The sequence below is a fragment of the Callionymus lyra genome, chromosome 13 (assembly GCF_982586985.1).
Source record: "Callionymus lyra chromosome 13, fCalLyr1.hap1.1, whole genome shotgun sequence".
In the NCBI taxonomy this organism is placed as follows: domain Eukaryota; kingdom Metazoa; phylum Chordata; class Actinopteri; order Syngnathiformes; family Callionymidae; genus Callionymus; species Callionymus lyra.
Window position 1 is genome coordinate 2,936,383 of NC_141830.1, and position 17,579 is coordinate 2,953,961.

Sequence of the window (17,579 nt, forward strand, 5' to 3'; positions counted from 1 at the left end):
ATTGTACAATTTAATAGCCCGAGGGATGAATGAGTCCCTGAGTCTATTTGTTTTGCACCTGGGTAGGAGCATTCGTGCTTCATCTGCTTCTCTGCTCACTGATGACAGTGTTGGGACTTTAACCTGACACAGATTTAAGAAGGAAGAGCAAGTGTATCTTAAGATCAATCTTACAAAAATGCCAAAAACTCGAGCCAACTTGTGATCTTTCTGTGTGTAGTTAGTATGTTCTCCCTGTGTTGCGTGGGTTTACTCCAGACACTCCGGTTTCCTCCCAGAGCCCGAAAACATACAGAGGTTGATTGAGAACTTGTCTCTGAGTGCCCCGAGACAGACTGGTGTCCTGTCCAGGGTGTCCCCCGCCTCTCGCCCGAAGAAGGCTTAAAACATTGGAGGACTTTTGGCAACTTTTAATAGTTGGTAACTGACTTAATGTTGGAGCTACAAAGTTCTTTAGTTTAAAACCTTCTTTGGAATGAGACGAATAAACCTTGTTGGCCTCTAAGTCCGGACTCAGATGGGTTCATGGCGTCATCGTGAGTCCAAGAAGAATAGCTCTGTAGGACCCTTCGTAGCACCTGTGAGGAGGAAACCAAGTGGATACCAGAGCCTTCTTTGTGAACCTGGTCTAGAAAAGCGCTCTATAAATATATTGCTTACTTACTTACTTGTATAGATATATATACATAAAATACCTTCTACTCATTCATCATACAGTTTTTACTTGTGTTTGTTTCGCCTAAGATGGAGAAAACTAACCAGAAAAAACAGCCGATGAAATTAAATAAAGTAAATAAATAGTAAAAAGTAAATACTAAATATTGTTGTTTTTCCTAGTCTGTGTTTGAACGTGTTGTAGAAGGTGTTCATGATGATTTATATGCAGTTGGAAGGGAAAGTGAAAGAATGTTCCTCATGAAAAGGATGAGTTTGTTCAACAGCACCTCAACATGTTCACCTTCCTCAGCCTTTAACAATCTATCGTAGCAAGTCGTTGTAAACATTGTTACAAACATGATTTATTTGAACAGCAGCTCAACTTCCACACAAACACAGATGGAGGCTCTAATTACTGCACCCACCTCACTTATGGTGCCAACAAAACCCCCATGATACCTTCTCAACCTACTCTATTATGCAACGCCTCATTGGCTGCTGCGCTGCATTTAAAATACAAGTGTGATTCATTGACTGGGCGGCAAAGCATCACGGGAGATGAGCGGGTTGTTGCTATACGATGGCGACTCATATGTTGATTTGAAGGTTAAAGGCTTGTTTATTCAATTTTGTTTGTGAAGTGACAAATAAACAGCGGAGCCAAGACACTTTGTCTCCCAGCTGGTCTGGGGCCGCCTTGGGGGCCCCCCCCAGGAGGAGCCGGGGCGAGGAAAGTCTGGACTTCCAGACCCGAACCCCGGATAAGCTAAAGAAAACTAAGTGAAACTACTTTTGTTTAATGCAGGGGATTCCAGATAAAGTGCAAAGGACGACAAAGTGCAAACGTAAATAAGGCAAAGAAAACGAGAATAAGGTGATTGAGTGACGATGACGATGAAACCTCAAGTTAGCTTAGTTAGTTGGGGGTCGATGGAAAAAAGGGCTGATGAACAACAACGTCCAAGGAACAAAGATAGAACAGCAGGTAGAACTGAGTGGAGTCAAAAATGTACCAGGTGGGACTGGAAACGAGCTGACAACTGCTGGCTGGAGATCAGCCCCTTAAATCTGTCTGGGCTGATTGATTGATCACCAGCAGCTGTGTGACTCTGCCAACCACTGTCCGGAACCGCGCCCGTCAACTGACGATGAAACCTCAAGTTAGCTTTGTGTAGTCCAGGGTCAGTTCTGATATGTATCCTAGTCCTTCTGAAGTTAATGCTGCCGACGCTATCGAGTATTCTTCCACTGCTATAAATACAAAGTAGATCCTCGTCATCACCTTCCTCACCACACGCTCCAGTTGACGTTGTGTAGTTGTTGGGGGTCGATGGAAAAAAGGGCTGATGAACAACAACGTCCAAGGAACAAAGATAGAACAGCAGGTAGAACTGAGTGGAGTCAAAAATGTACCAGGTGGGACTGGAAACGAGCTGACAACTGCTGGCTGGAGATCAGCCCCTTAAATCTGTCTGGGCTGATTGATTGATCACCAGCAGCTGTGTGACTCTGCCAACCACTGTCAGGAACCGCGCCCGTCAACTGACGATGAAACCTCAAGTTAGCTTTGTGTAGTCCAGGGTCAGTTCTGATATGTATCCTAGTCCTACTGAAGTTAATGCTGCCGACGCTATCGAGTATTCTTCCACTGCTATAAATACAAAGTAGATCCTCGTCATCACCTTCCTCACCACACGCTCCAGTTGTGTAGTTGTTGGGGGTCGATGGAAAAAAGGGCTGATGAACAACAACGTCCAAGGAACAAAGATAGAACAGCAGGTAGAACTGAGTGGAGTCAAAAATGTACCAGGTGGGACTGGAAACGAGCTGACAACTGCTGGCTGGAGATCAGCCCCTTAAATCCGTCTGGGCTGATTGATTGATCACCAGCAGCTGTGTGACTCTGCCAACCACTGTCAGGAACCGGGCCCGTCAACTGACGATGAAACCTCAAGTTAGCTTTGTGTAGTCCAGGGTCAGTTCTGATATGTATCCTAGTCCTACTGAAGTTAATGCTGCCGACACTATCGAGTATTCTTCCACTGCTATAAATACAAAGTAGATCCTCGTCATCACCTTCCTCACCACACGCTCCAGTTGTGTAGTTGTTGGGGGTCGATGGAAAAAAGGGCTGATGAACAACAACGTCCAAGGAACAAAGATAGAACAGCAGGTAGAACTGAATGGAGTCAAAAATGTACCAGGTGGGACTGGAAACGAGCTGACAACTGCTGGCTGGAGATCAGCCCCTTAAATCTGTCTGGGCTGATTGATTGATCACCAGCAGCTGTGTGACTCTGCCAACCACTGTCCGGAACCGGGCCCGTCAACTGACGATGAAACCTCAAGTTAGCTTTGTGTTGTCCAGGGTCAGTTCTGATATGTATCCTAGTCCTACTGAAGTTAATGCTGCCGACGCTATCGAGTATTCTTCCACTGCTATAAATACAAAGTAGATCCTCGTCATCACCTTCCTCACCACACGCTCCAGTTGTGTAGTTGTTGGGAGTCGATGGAAAAAAGGGCTGATGAACAACAACGTCCAAGGAACAAAGATAGAACAGCAGGTAGAACTGAGTGGAGTCAAAAATGTACCAGGTGGGACTGGAAACGAGCTGACAACTGCTGGCTGGAGATCAGCCCCTTAAATATGTCTGGGCTGATTGATTGATCACCAGCAGCTGTGTGACTCTGCCAACCACTGTCCGGAACCGGGCCCGTCAACTGACGATGAAACCTCAAGTTAGCTTTGTGTTGTCCAGGGTCAGTTCTGATATGTATCCTAGTCCTACTGAAGTTAATGCTGCCGACGCTATCGAGTATTCTTCCACTGCTATAAATACAAAGTAGATCCTCGTCATCACCTTCCTCACCACACGCTCCAGTTGTGTAGTTGTTGGGGGTCGATGGAAAAAAGGGCTGATGTAGGCGGTGTTGTTACTGATGGATGAAGAGCTGGTGCGTCTGACACGTGCTGCTGAGATGCTAACAGCGACACACAGCCATGAATCTGAGGCCATTGTTGCTCAGAGCAGCCATCATGTGTAATTGTAGTTTTTATGCTTCACCATTAAGCCCTGAACGGACCTCGATCATCTGACGTGAGGTCAGTCCAGACGAACCATCTGCCGCCTCGTATTTACCAGTCACACCAGCCTCACGGACTGCATCGGTCAGCGCTCGCCGTGCGGACCCTCGCCTCCACGACCGCCTGCTGCTCCGGCACGAGGCGTCCAATGAGACGCGGCGGATTATTGAGGTGTGTGTTGGCGCCGCCGCTGGACAGATGCTCCAGATGCTGCAGGTAATGGATGCTGGGCTGAGAGGAATCGACTCCGATTACTGATGGATTTGACTTAATGGCCGTGAGGGAGTCGGATCCATGAGACGAGGGAACACTCCTTACAGTGAAGGGTTTAATTGTGGGATTTTAACGACGTTATTATTCACGGTGCAGCGTTAACTACGACAGCGAATTATCCTGTCCGTGATTTTCTAGTTTATAAGATTATTTATTCATTTTTCAAACTGTTTTAATCCATTTGTTTTACTGTGAAATAACATCACTTTTTTTTAAAATGTTGCTCTCTGGATGAATCTTCTTCCTCTGGATGTTCTACCTGAAACTGTACATGTTTAGCTTGTTGCTATTTTAACTTTATCCATAATCTTTGACATATTTTTCTTTTGCTCGGATGTTAATATTTTGGGCACATTTTCATGATCGCGTCACAAATTTATTGGTTAAAACGTTGATTTGTTGAGATTTTGAAAGTCATTACTCATCTCAATACTTTTCTAATACATTTATTTTTCAAGAAAATCGGAAATACTTGCAAATTATTCTCATTTCAATGACATGTTTTTAAAGCAAATCTGTTTTTTAAGAATACATGTCTTTAGTATGAGTGTGTGTGTGAATGGTTGTGTGTCCTTGTGTGTCCTGAGACAGACTGGTGTCCTGTCCAGGGTGTCCCCTGCCTCTCGCCCTATGATACTGGGATTGACTCCAATCTCCTTGCAGTAGAAAATGAATGAATGAGTGTCTTGAGTATTAATGTAAATGAAGCAAAAGTCATACTTCGAGGCTCGTCATGAACTAAACCCAGAACTTTGACGTCGACTCGACTTTACCGGCAGAGACTCTGTTATCCCGTCACACACTCGTGCTCTTATCAGCCCTTCAAACCTGGCGGACACTGATCCGGCAGACGACGGTTCTTATCAGTCGCACCAGCGTCACCTGCAGCGCTTTATCTGCCGCTGGATGTCGGACGACAAGGTTTTATCCAGAGCACCTTGTTTACCAGGAGCTCTGCTTTATTAGAGGATTATTGTGTGACTCTATTTTATCATCAGTGTGTGTGTTGTTGTGATGTGTGACTCTATTGTATCATCAGTGTGTGTGTTGTTGTGATGTGTGACTCTATTGTAAGTAAGTAAGTAAGTAATATATATTTATATAGCGCTTTTCGAGACCAGGGTCACAAAGCGCTTTAACAATCAAAACAATACTCAAAACAGTACATGCTTCAAAGATCAAGACAACACAGAGAACAACACAGGAGTTCGAGAAATTCAAGGAAAAGCCTGAACAAATAGAAACGTCTTAAGATGTTTCTTAAAGGAGTCAGTAGACTCCATCAAGCGCAAAGAGAGAGGAAGATTGTTCCAAAGCTTAGGAGCAACAGCCTGAAAAGATTTCTCTCCTCTGGTCCTGAGCCGTGTGCGTGGAACCATAAGTAGATTCTGATCCACAGACCTCAGAGACCGAGCTGGGGTGTAAGGCTGGATCAGATCAGTGATGTAAGGAGGAGCCTGACCATGAATAGCTCTGAAAGTAAGAACCAGAATTTTAAAGTTGATCCTGAAAGAAACTGGAAGCCAGTGAAGAGTTTTAAGGACCGGAGAAATGTGAGTTCTTCTAGTAGAGCGGGTCAGAATTCTCGCTGCAGAGTTCTGAATCAACTGCAGACGAGACACATCCTTCTTGTTTAGACATGAAAACAAACTGTTACAATAGTCCAGACGAGAAGAAACAAACGCATGGATTACAAGCTCCAGATCATGTTGTGACAACATTTTCCTAAGTTTAGAGATTTTTCTCAGTTGAAGGAAACAGTTTCTGGTCAGTTTTCTGCAGTGTTGAACAAGAGACATGTCTTTATCAAATACAACACCCAGGTTTCTCAGGCTCAGTTTGACAGACTGACCTAAGTCACCCAAGTACTGACTCAACCCTGGAATCTTATCATCAGGAGCAATCACCAGAGTTTCAGTTTTGTCCACATTAAGCTGTAAAGTGTTTTCACTCAGCCATTGTTTGACTTCTAGCAAACAATTGACTAAGCTGTTCAGCCTTTGCGGCTCAGTTGGGTCAAAAGAGCAGTAGAGCTGGATGTCATCAGCAAAAATGTGATAAGAAACATCTGGAAATCTCTGAATGATTTTACCAAGGGGAATCAAGTACAGCAAAAACAATAAAGGACCCAGAACAGAACCTTGAGGGACTCCACACAACAGATCTGCCGATTCAGACCTCATTTGATTGGCAGATACACTAAAACTGCGCCCAGAAAGGTAAGATGAGAACCATTCTAACACAGACCCAGACAGTCCCACTTCATCCCTTAGTCTTCTCAGCAGGATCTGGTGATCAACTGTGTCAAAGGCTGACGACAGATCCAAGAGAACCAGAACAGTGAATTTACCAGAGTCAGCCGACATCATGATGTCACTGGACACTTTCAGTAAAGCTGTCTCCGTAGAGTGATGTTTACGGAAGCCAGACTGAAACTTCTCATGGATGTCGCTCTGATCCAAGAACAAAGACAGCTGCTCGGACACCACCTTCTCCAAGATCTTGGACAAGAAAGGGAGCTTAGAAATAGGCCTGAAATTACTGAGGTCAGTTGGGTCTAAGCCTGGTTTTTTGAGCAGAGGCTCCACAATGGCATGTTTAAATGCATTGGGAAAAACCCCTGTGGAAAGGGAGAGGTTCACCATATTGGTAACCCAGGGGCCAATTACATCAAATACTTTGATAAAAAGCCTACAAGGAAGGACGTCATCTGAGCAAGAGGAGGGTTTCATCTTGTTCACTAGTGCTGAAATATCACCCAAAGATACAGCAGAGAAGGATGACCAAGAGAAGGAGATGGGCTCAGAGACAGTAGGGGTTCCCAACAAAGGGGGAGAGATTTTCTCTTTGATCAATTTAATTTTGTCAATGAAAAATCTCAACAATGCATTGCTGTCAGCTTCACAGAAGACCGGCGTGATTTGAGGAGCAGGAGACACAAGAGAATTAATCGTGTCAAACAAAACTTTGGGGTTTTTCCTATTTGCTGCTACCAGTTTTCTGATGTAATCAGATCTAGCAGTTTCTACCATCTCATTGTAAGAAGTCAACAGATCCCTGAGGTGAAGTCTGTGCACCTCAAGTTTAGTAGACTTTTGTGTTGTTGTGATGTGTGACTCTATTGTATCATCAGTGTGTGTGTTGTTGTGATGTGTGACTCTATTGTATCATCAGTGTGTGTGTTGTTGTGATGTGTGACTCTATTGTATCATCAGTGTGTGTGTTGTTGTGATGTGTGACTCTATTGTATCATCAATTTGTGTGTTGTTGTGATGTGTGACTCTATTGTATCATCAGTGTGTGTGTGTTGTTGTGATGTGTGACTCGATTGTATCATCAGTGTGTGTGTTGTTGTGATGTGTGACTCTATTGTATCATCAATGTGTGTGTTGTTGTGATGTGTGACTCTATTGTATCATCAGTGTGTGTGTGTTGTTGTGATGTGTGACTCTATTGTATCATCAGTGTGTGTGATGTGTGACTCTATTGTATCATCAGTGTGTGTGTGTTGTTGTGATGTGTGACTCTATTGTATCATCAGTGTGTGTGTGTTGTTGTGATGTGTGACTCTATTGTATCATCAGTGTGTGTGTTGTTGTGATGTGTGACTCTATTGTATCATCAGTGTGTGTGTTGTTGTGATGTGTGACTCTATTGTATCATCAGTGTGTGTGTTGTTGTGATGTGTGACTCTATTGTATCATCGGTGTGTGTGTGTTGTTGTGATGTGTGACTCTATTGTATCATCAGTGTGTGTGTTGTTGTGATGTGTGACTCTATTGTATCATCAGTTTGTGTGTTGTTGTGATGTGTGACTCTATTGTATCATCAGTGTGTGTGTGTTGTTGTGATGTGTGACTCTATTGTATCATCAGTGTGTGTGTTGTTGTGATGTGTGACTCTATTGTATCATCAGTGTGTGTGTTGTTGTGATGTGTGACTCTATTGTATCATCAGTGTGTGTGTTGTTGTGATATGTGACTCTATTGTATCATCAGTGTGTGTGTTGTTGTGATGTGTGACTCTATTGTATCATCAGTGTGTGTTGTTGTGACGTGTGACTCTATTGTATCATCAGTGTGTGTGTTGTTGTGATGTGTGACTCTATTGTATCATCAGTGTGTGTGTTGTTGTGATGTGTGCCTCTATTGTATCATCAGTGTGTGTGTTGTTGTGATGTGTGACTCTATTGTATCATCAGTGTGTGTGTGTTGTTGCTTTTCTTAGAGACTATTGTGATGAGTTCACTGAGAGGGTTTGAGATGAAGGGACATTGTTGTTGAATTGATTTTTCGTCAAAAGGCTTTTACTCCTGCCTCAGGATTAGATTTGACTCTAACAGGATTAGTTTAAATCTGTTCAAGTCATAGAAAGCTGGAAACGTAACTTTGTCGCTTGGAAAAAGGAACCACTATATTTGTTGCAATTCCACTAAACAAAAGATAAACCAAGTGGACCTGGTCCCACTGGTTTCTTCTGAGGTCACGGCTGGACGCCTTCATCGTCATCTTCCTCGACCACTGCGTCTACGATCCTCAAGGTCGTCTCTTTGTTCTTCAGAAGAACGTCTTGAAACATCGGAGATCTTTGGAGAAACCTTGACGCAGTAGAACTTCTTGTTGCTCAGTCGTGGTGTGACGTGAACCTTCATCTGTGTTTCAACTACTTGATGATCATTAGAACCTGTTTGTACAAGATATATACACTACCGTTCAAAAGTTTGGGGTCACTTAGAAATGTCCTTATTTTTGAAAGAAAAGCACCATTTCCAGCAACTATCACTCCAGTGTTCTAATGGTACAATGTGTTTGCTCATTGGTTCAGAAGGTTAATGGATGATTAGAAAACCCTTGTGCAATTATGTTAGCACAGCTGAAAACAGTTTAGCTGGTTAGAGAAGCTATAAAACTGACCTTCCTTTGAGCTAGTTGAGTATCTGGAGCATCACATTTGTGGGGACGATTAAACGCTCAAAATGGCCAGAAAAAAAAAACTTTCATGTGAAACTCGACAGTCTATTCTTGTTCTTAGAAATGAAGGCTATTCCATGCGAGAAATTGCCAAGAAACTGAAGATTTCCTAAAACGGTGTGTACTACTCCCTTCAGAGAACAGCACAAACTGGCTCTAACCAGAGTAGAAAGAGAAGTGGGAGGCCCCGCTGCACAACTCAGCAAGAAGATAAGTACATTAGAGTCTCTAGTTTGAGAAATAGACGCCTCACAGGGTCCTCAACTGGCAGCTTCATTAAATAGTACCCGCAAAACGCCAGTGTCAACATCTACAGTGAAGAGGCGACTCCGGGATGCTGGCCTTCAGGGCAGAGTGGCAAAGAAAAAGCCATATCTGAGACTGGCCAATAAAAGAAAATGATTAATATGGGCAAAAGAACACAGACATTGGACAGAGAAAGATTGGAAAAAAGTGTTATGGACGGACGAATCGAAGTTTGAGGTGTTTGGATCACATAGAAGAACATTTGTGAGACGCAGGACAACTGAAAAGATGCTGGAAGAGTGCCTGACGCCATCTGTCAAGCATGGTGGGGGTAACGTGATGGTCTGGGGTTGCTTTGGTGCTGGTAAGGTGGGAGATTTGTTCAGGGTTAAAGGGATTCTAAATAAGGAAGTGAACGCGCTCGTGAGCGCACACTCTTTGTGTGGCGTGTCTGAGTTGTGCTGCGGTGTGTCTGACACGAACAGTGTCGACTCCAAATGTGTGTTTGCTTTGACAGGCGCCGTCAACGCGTGTCACTGAGCACGAGTCGAGCCAAGGTTTCACCAAAGTCACGCGTGACGTCACATCTGACTGTCAATCACCGTCCATGACGGCTGACCTTTCTGGTGTGAACTTTGACCCGCTCTGCACACGACTCATTACACAAGCAGACACTACTCTTGACCTTTTGCACGATGGATGGAAGGTGCCAAATGTCAGTGAGGACCTGCGGCCATCTTGTTGTTCCCGGAGTGTTCAGAAGAAACGCACACAGTTGAACAATGTGTGCAATGTAGTGTGAACAAACGTATTAGTGAGAGTCAAAGTTCAGCTAAAGTGTGTGTGTGTGTGATGATACAATATAACTACACATCACAACAAACACACACACACACTGATGATACAATAGAACTACACATCACAACAAACACAGTGTGTGTGTGTGTGTTGTTGTGATGTGTGACTCTATTGTATCATCAGTGTGTGTGTTGTTGTGATGTGTGACTCTATTGTATCATCAGTGTGTGTGTTGTTGTGATGTGTGACTATATTGTATCATCAGTGTGTGTGTTGTTGTGATGTGTGACTCTATTGTATCATCAGTGTGTGTGTGTTGTTGTGATGTGTGACTCTATTGTATCATCAGTGTGTGTGTGTTGTTGTGATGTGTGACTCTATTGTATCATCAGTGTGTGTGTTGTAATGTGTGACTCTATTGTATCATCAGTGTGTGTGTTGTTGTGATGTGTGACTCTATTGTATCATCAGTGTGTGTGTTGTTGTGATGTGTGACTCTATTGTATCATCAGTGTGTGTGTTGTTGTGATGTGTGACTCTATTGTATCATCAGTGTGTGTGTAGTTGTGATGTGTGACTATTGTATCATCAGTGTGTGTTGTTGTGATGTGTGACTATTGTATCATCAGTGTGTGTTGTTGTGATGTGTGACTCTATTGTATCATCAGTGTGTGTTGTTGGGATGTGTGACTCTATTGTATCATCAGTGTGTGTGTGTTGTTGTGATGCGTGACTCTATTGTATCATCAGTGTGTGTTGTTGTGATGTGTGACTCTATTGTATCATCAGTGTGTGTGTGTTGTTGTGATGTGTGACTCTTTTGTATCATCAGTGTGTGTGTGTTGTTGTGATGTGTGACTATTGTATCATCAGTGTGTGTGTTGTTGTGATGTGTGACTCTATTGTATCATCAGTGTGTGTGTGTTGTTGTGATGTGTGACTCTATTGTATCATCAGTGTGTGTGTTGTTGTGATGTGTGACTCTATTGTATCATCAGTGTGTGTGTGTTGTTGTGATGTGTGACTCTATTGTATCATCAGTGTGTGTGATGTGTGACTCTATTGTATCATCAGTGTGTGTTGTTGTGATGTGTGACTCTATTGTATCATCAGTGTGTGTGTTGTTGGGATGTGTGACTCTATTGTATCATCAGTGTGTGTGTGTTGTTGTGATGTGTGACTATTGTATCATCAGTGTGTGTTGTTGTGATGTGTGACTCTATTGTATCATCAGTGTGTGTGTGTTGTTGTGATGTGTGACTATTTTGTATCATCAGTGTGTGTGTGTTGTTGTGATGTGTGACTATTGTATCATCAGTGTGTGTGTTGTTGTGATGTGTGACTCTATTCTATCATCAGTGTGTGTGTGTTGTTGTGATGTGTGACTCTATTGTATCATCAGTGTGTGTGTTGTTGTGATGTGTGACTCTATTGTATCGTCAGTGTGTGTTGTTGTGATGTGTGACTCTATTGTATCATCAGTGTGTGTGTTGTTGTGATGTGTGACTCTGTTGTATCATCAGTGTGTGTGTTGTTGTGATGTGTGACTCTATTGTATCATCAGTGTGTGTGTGTGTTGTTGTGATGTGTGACTCTATTGTATCATCAGTGTGTTTGTTGTTGTGATGTGTGACTCTATTGTGTCATCAGTGTGTGTGTTGTTGTGATGTGTGACTCTATTGTATCATCAGTGTGTGTTGTTGTTGTGATGTGTGACTCTATTGTATAATCAGTGTGTGTTGTTGTGATGTGTGACTCTATTGTATCATCAGTGTGTGTGTTGTTGTGATGTGTGACTATTGTATCATCAGTGTGTGTTGTTGTGATGTGTGACTCTATTGTATCATCAGTGTGTGTTGTTGTGATGTGTGACTCTATTGTATCATCAGTGTGTGTGTTGTTGTGATGTGTGACTCTATTGTATCATCAGTGTGTTGTTGTGATGTGTGACTCTATTGTATCATGACCCACTGACCTCTCAGGAGGTCGTGAGATCTCGTAGTATCAAACAAACACACGTGTAATAATCCAGTTCTATCCCAGGATCTAGAATAATCTCCACATGTCAAAACTGACTCTCTCTCGTCATAATTAGCTGCTCGAGGATCACCTGAGAACCGAGGTCCGGGTGCGAGAGCGTCGGCGGCGCGAGGAGATAACAGGAAGTTAATCCCACGGATTCCAGCGAACAATAAAAGCGACTCACGCCTCTTCCTGCCGGAGTGACCCACTTGAACATGGATCCCTCAGAGTTCCTCCTCCTCACGAGTGGGTGTGGAGGGTCCGGGGGATCAGCCGTGTTTACGCTGGACTCAGGAAGCTCTCGCGCGAATGTTTGCCTGAAGATTTCGCACTAAACCTGATCCTCTTCTGGGAAGACTCGGCTCTCGCGGCGTTGAAGTCGCGGCCAGAGTCTGTGGTGAGTCGAGTTGTTTCGCTGGTGAAGCGTCACGGACTGGGTTGAGTCCAGCAGGACTGGGTTGAGTCCAGCAGGACTGGGTTGAGTCCAGCAGGACTGGGTTGAGTCCAGCAGGACTAGGTTCAGTCCAGCAGGACTGGGTTTAGTCCAGCAGGACTTGGTTCAGTCCAGCAGGACTGGGTTTAGTCCAGCAGGATTGGGTTGAGTCCAGCAGGACTGGGTTTAGTCCAGCCGGAGTGGGTTGAGTCCAGCAGGACTGGGTTTAGTCCAGCAGGACTGGGTTTAGTCCAGCAGGATTGGGTTGAGTCCAGCAGGACTGGGTTTAGTCCAGCAGGACTGGGTTTAGTCCAGCAGGACTGGGTTTAGTCCAGCAGGAGTGGGTTGAGTCCAGCAGGACTGGGTTCAGTCCAGCAGCAAACTGAGCGACCTCAGAGAGGAGCCGCCGGCGCGTCGTGATATCACCATATCAATTATAAATCCACCTCCTTGTACACGCATTGTATCATCAGTGTGTGTGTGTGTTGTTGTGATGTGTGACTCTATTGTATCATCAGTGTGTGTGTGTTGTTGTGATGTGTGACTCTATTGTATCATCAGTGTGTGTGTTTGTTGTTGTGATGTGTGACTCTATTGTATCATCAGTGTGTGATGTGTGACTCTATTGTATCATCAGTGTGTGTGTTGTTGTGATGTGTGACTCTAATGTATCATCAGTGTGTGTGTGTTGTTGTGATGTGTGACTCTATTGTATCATCAGTGTGTGTGTGTTGTTGTGATGTGTGACTCTATTGTACCATCAGTGTGTGTGTGTTGTTGTGATGTATGACTCTATTGTATCATCAGTGTGTGTGTGTTGTTGTGATGTATGACTCTATTGTATCATCAGTGTGTGTGTGTTGTTGTGATGTGTGACTCTATTGTATCATCAGTGTGTGTGTTGTAATGTGTTACTCTATTGTATCATCAGTGTGTGTGTTGTGATGTGTGACTCTATTGTATCATCAGTGTGTGTGTTGTGATGTGTGACTCTATTGTATCATCAGTGTGTGTTGTTGTGATGTGTGACTCTATTATATCATCAGTGTGTGTGTGTGTTGTTGTGATGTGTGACTCTATTGTATCATCAGTGTGTGTGTGTTGTTGTGATGTGTGACTCTATTGTATCATCAGTGTGTGTGTGTTGTTGTGATGTGTGACTCTATTGTATCATCAGTGTGTGTGTGTTGTTGTGATGTGTGACTCTATTATATCATCAGTGTGTGTTTGTACAAAACTCTCTTTTCATTGAAATATTGACATTAGAAAATGATCTTAAGCTCCGCCCACTGAAAACACTTTGTTTTTGGGAGATGAAATCTTGTTGACCATAACCACACCCACTCTGCTGTGATTGGTCAGGCATGGAGGTTTGTCATCAATAGTCTCCACCTCCAAGGGACCCGTTGTATAAACAAAACGTGATTACAGCTGGAGGAGGAGTGAAGCCATTATTACATCATCATGGACTCTTGTAACCTCTCGTTCGTCCAGATTTCAGAGCAACTTTATAAAGTAATAAAGTGTAAAACATGGTCCTGATGAGAAGTTACTGCGTCTTGAAGAACATTCACTACATGTCAGGAGAGTTGAAGGTTCACTTTAAAAAAAAAAAGAGCGACCTCAGCAGGATCGTTGGATCAGGTCTGGATCCGTCCTGATGGCCCAGCTGTCATCAGACCTTCTAACACGTCAGGAGACCATGTTCAAAGCTTGTCTTGACAGCTGATGCTCCTCCTCCTCCTCCTCCAACTCACCTGAGGTGTGATCCTTAGATCCAGGCCGGACGCTGACTCCACAGTTTGTTGAAACACCGACAGACAAAAGGTTCTCGTTCCTCTCGAAATGTCGTCACAGAGCCTGTCAAACCTCACACCTCGGTCCTTCAACCGGACCTTCTGGTCTCCACGTATGTCTTTGTGTTGAGAACATTCACGATGCTTGTATAAACTCATGAGGAGATTTATTTGCTGTTTATTTACGGTTTCTTTGCTCTGATCCGACGCGACTTGACAGACGAGCATTTTGCAGTTATTTGTAGAACCTCTTATCACTGATTCAGTTCCTGGTCTCGATCGGCATCAGACCCTCGTGCTTCAGGATTAAAGCTTCATAAACGTAGATCATCTGCCTGGAGGGGTTTGAATCAAGATAAATATAGATTGAAAATTGAATTAAATTGAGTGTTTGATCTTCACATGATTCAGGGAGACAATAGAGACGATAATGACCGAGAAAACACCCGATTCGGTTTCTGTCATACCATTGAATGGGCGCAAATCCTCATATTATCATCCATTCATATGGGCCAGTAGGGCCCTATTCTACCTACTATATTGTCTCGAGGGGGTTTCGATCCCGCGTCCCTGGGGCCAAAAAAGACAACCATGGCCGATTTGCTATCCACTGAGCTAAAAGCTAACACTAACCCTAACCCTAGGCTCTTTAACCCTAACCCTAACCCTAGGCTCTTTAACCCTAACCCTAACCCTAACCCTAGGGTCTTTAACCCTAACCCTAACCCTAACCCGGTACTTCCGTATCCTTTCGTGTTTTTCCGTATCTTTCCGGTTTGCGTCCAAGAAAGATAAAGTTATCTGTCTTTAAACTGAATAAATAAAATGTTAGGTTTAGGTTTAGGGTTAGGGTTAGGGTTAAAGACCCTAAGGTTAGGGTTAAAGACCCTAGAGTTAGGGTTAGTGTTAGGGTTAGGGTTAGGGTTAGGGTTAAAGACCCTAGGGTTAGGGTTCAAGACCCTAGAGTTAGGGTTAGTGTTAGGGTTAGGGTTAGGGTTAAAGACCCTAGGGTTAGGGTTAAAGACCCTAGAGTTAGGGTTAGTGTTAGGGTTAGGGTTAGGATTAAAGACCCTAGGGTTAGGGTTAAAGACCCTAGAGTTAGGGTTAGTGTTAGGGTTAGGGTTAAAGACCCTAGGGTTAGGGTTAAAGACCCTAGAGTTAGGGTTAGTGTTAGGGTTAGGGTTAAAGACCCTAGGGTTAGGGTTAAAGACCCTAGGGTTAGGGTTACAGACCCTAGAGTTAGGGTTAGTGTTAGGGTTAGGGTTAAAGAGCCTAGGGTTAGGATTAGTGTCAGCGTTAGGGTGCAGCTCAGTGGATAGCAAATCGGCCATGGTTGTCTTTTCTTTCTTTTTTTTGGCCCCAGGGACGCAGGATCGAAACCCGCTCAAGACAATATAGTAGGTAGAGTAGGGCCCTACTGGCCCATATGAATGGATGATAATATGAGGATATGCGCCCATTCAATGGTATGACAGAAACCAAATCGGGTGAAGAAAATGGTTGAAATCCATTTGAAGAAAAGAGAAAATCCTCACACTAGTGAACCATCTTAAGATCCGTGTTGAGTGTGAGACACGTGCAGGCGACACATTGTTAGGACTTCGATCTGCTGTTTGTTGTGTTTATTTTCCACACAAACTCTGCTGAAAAGCATGCAGATCTGGCGGCGAACGCTCAGACGCAGGCAGGGGCGGACGAGTCCTCCGGGCTGATGACGGACAGATTGACGTCGTGTCGAATCCTTTGAGAGGTGATGAATGACTCGTGTTCGGTCCAGCGTTTGCCAGAAACCTTTCAGTCGGAGAACGTTTTGGCTGCAGGAGTTGGAACTCGCTGCCGAGCGGCGGCTCCGAACAAGCTGCGGTCGAAGTCGTACATGTTCCTGGAGAACCTGGATTCAGGGAGGATCTGAACCTGGTCCAGGACCGGGGAGTCGTGTTTGTGAAAAGCTAGCGGTTGTAAAAAAAAAAGACGAGGTCTCGAGCTCCTGAGCGTGAGGTCGTACGGTAGATGGATGTCGTCTCGCGTTTCCTGGATTCTGTTTTTCCACTTTAATAAAAGAGATTCAAAGCCGTGGCCGAGAGTCAATGTTCCATGTGTGACCATCTAAGGAAAAGTTTCCTCAAAGAACGAGCAGAACTTAAGTCATCGACTCGATCCAGACTCTGTAGGTCTTGTGGTTCAGATCCTCGCCCTGGCCTCGGGGCTCCTGCTGCTGCCGGAGAGACATTAGAAGCTTCAGGAGATGGATGGATGGTGAGGGAGGAGGGACACCAGCAGCATCAGGATGGATGGACGAGGGTGAGCGGAGAGTAATGGGGGGCGTCTGGTGAGTGATGGGGGGACATCAGTCCACGGCTGTTTCAATTTAAGCCTCACTTTACATCCTGGTCGTGTTACTCATCAGGAGTCTGTTGCCTTCTGTCCTCAACACTTTACTTCACAGTAGTATTAGTCTGTCAGGCTCTGTAGTAGTACTCTGTGTGGCTCTGTAGTATTACTCTGTCAGGCTCTGCAATATTACTCTGTGTAGCTCTGTAGTATTACTCTCTGAGGGTCTTTAGTATTCCTCTGCAAGGCTCTGTAGTATTACTCTGTCAGGCTCTGTAGTATTACTCTGTGTGGCTCTGAAGTATTACTCTTTGACACTCTGTAGTATTACTCTGTCAGGCTCTGTAGTATTACTCTGTGACGCTCTGTAGTATTACTCTGTCAGGTTATGCAGTATTACTCTATCAGACTCTGTAGTATTCCTCTGGGAGGCTCTGTAGTATTACTCAGTCAGGCTCTGTAGTATTCCTCTATGAGGCTCTGTAGTATTACTCCGTGTGGCTCTGCAGTATTACTCTGTCAGGCTCTGTAGTAGTACTCTGTGTGGCTCTGTAGTATTACTCTGTCAGGCTCTGCAATATTACTCTGTGTGGCTCTGTAGTATTACTCTCTGAGGGTCTTTAGTATTACTCTGCAAGGCTCTGTAGTATTTCTCTGTCAGGCTCTGTAGTATTACTCTGTGTGGCTCTGAAGTATTACTCTGTGACACTCTGTAGTATTACTCTGTCAGGCTCTGTAGTATTACTCTGTGACGCTCTGTAGTATTACTCTGTCAGGCTCTGTAGTATTACTCTGTCAGGCTCTGCAGTATTACTCTGTCAGGCTCTGTAGTATTACTCTGTCAGGCTCTGTAGTATTACTCTGTGAGGCTCTGTAGTATTACTCTGCGAGGCTCTGTAGTATTACTTTGTGTGACTCTGTAGTATTACTCTGTGTGGCTCTGCAGTATTACTCTGCGAAGGCTC

At 44.1% G+C, this 17,579-nt stretch overlaps 1 protein-coding gene across 3 annotated transcripts in view; it reads left to right on the plus strand.

Moving 5' to 3' along the window:
• The window catches only part of sash1a (SAM and SH3 domain containing 1a), a 277,273-nt gene that overhangs the window by 45,586 nt on the left and 214,108 nt on the right, over positions 1 to 17,579 (plus strand). The window lies entirely within an intron of this gene.